This window comes from Mus caroli, chromosome 9 (genome assembly GCF_900094665.2).
Source record: "Mus caroli chromosome 9, CAROLI_EIJ_v1.1, whole genome shotgun sequence".
Taxonomy (NCBI): domain Eukaryota; kingdom Metazoa; phylum Chordata; class Mammalia; order Rodentia; family Muridae; genus Mus; species Mus caroli.
In genome coordinates this window covers 81,924,184-81,925,448 of record NC_034578.1, presented here as the reverse complement: position 1 = coordinate 81,925,448, position 1,265 = coordinate 81,924,184, and positions in this window count along the sequence as shown.

Genomic DNA, 1,265 nt, shown 5'->3' with positions numbered 1-1,265 from the left:
GTAAACCAGAAACACCTCAGCAGGCAGGAAACAGCAGCTAATGCCACAGGTGATGGCCTAGTGTCCTATCCATGTGTCTGGATAGCATGGCCTGATACATGCAGAGCTCACTGGTACTTTCTCATGTTANATTTGATATGTTAATTATAACCGAAGACTTGTTTTCTCATGCAGCCGATACCTAAAATATGTCATGGGAATTTATTAGCCAAAAAGGAACAGCAGCAAAATAAAATAAATGAAGAGTCACTGACTTTCCAGTGAGGATGGGTCATTGACAGAGCCACACTGCCTGCTAGGAAGCCCTCACCAGGTAGCTAAGATCACAGGCTTGTGTATGAGATCTCACACTTGCCCATAGAATTCTGGAGACTAACTTACAGTCTATTTGTATCAGATGCTCAGAACATATGTACTTTTGTCCAGATTATTTGTTAGGTGGCTTTTAAATAGCTCAAATTATATGTATTTCATCTGTGTGTGGATGTGTATACTCTCATGTCTTTATGCGCTGAGCCATTTGGCTGATCTTGCTAGGTGATTTGTGGTATCTAGTGTAGTCTCTGACATCATTGATTCTACAGCCAACTAACTATTCTAATAAATAGGGGAGAAGAAACAGGGTGTGTAAAAGAATAAATAAACTAGGGAGAGAAATGAAGGCGATATCAGCACGTTCACACATGTACTCCAACTATCCCCCTGGTTGAGCAGCCCGGTGCCCCCATCCTCACTNCAGCTTATAGGGTCCTGCACCACATTTGGAATTGAAGAGATCAAAGTTAGGATTGCTCATGTTGCCATACAGCAGAAACTAGAAATTTTCATACAACTGGTTAATTTTATCAATATAATAAACATTTAAAATCTTTAAGGCCAAATCGAGATCAAATGTGGACATGGATTTGGTCTTCAATTAAGTTTAAAAGGCAACTTAAGCCTCCGTTATACTCTATTAAATACAGGAACTTTAAACTGGCTTCTGGCTGTTAAACTCACAGGTAAACATTTAAGGACTTCATTTCTTTTCAGGTTTTTTTTTTTTTATTCAAATGTTTACTCTCTTTAGACACAAAGTAGTATAAGAATTAGTTCGATAAACCAGGTTCTTTGATTTAAGAAGAGCTGTGAATCAATGTAATAGTTTATCCAATGCATCAGTCATAAAATATTGACAAGGGTCATTAGTTTAATGACAGAAATACTTTTTATGTCTCCCCTCCACTTTGTCTAGAGGTAGGTGGGAACATACAAATTAGAACAGC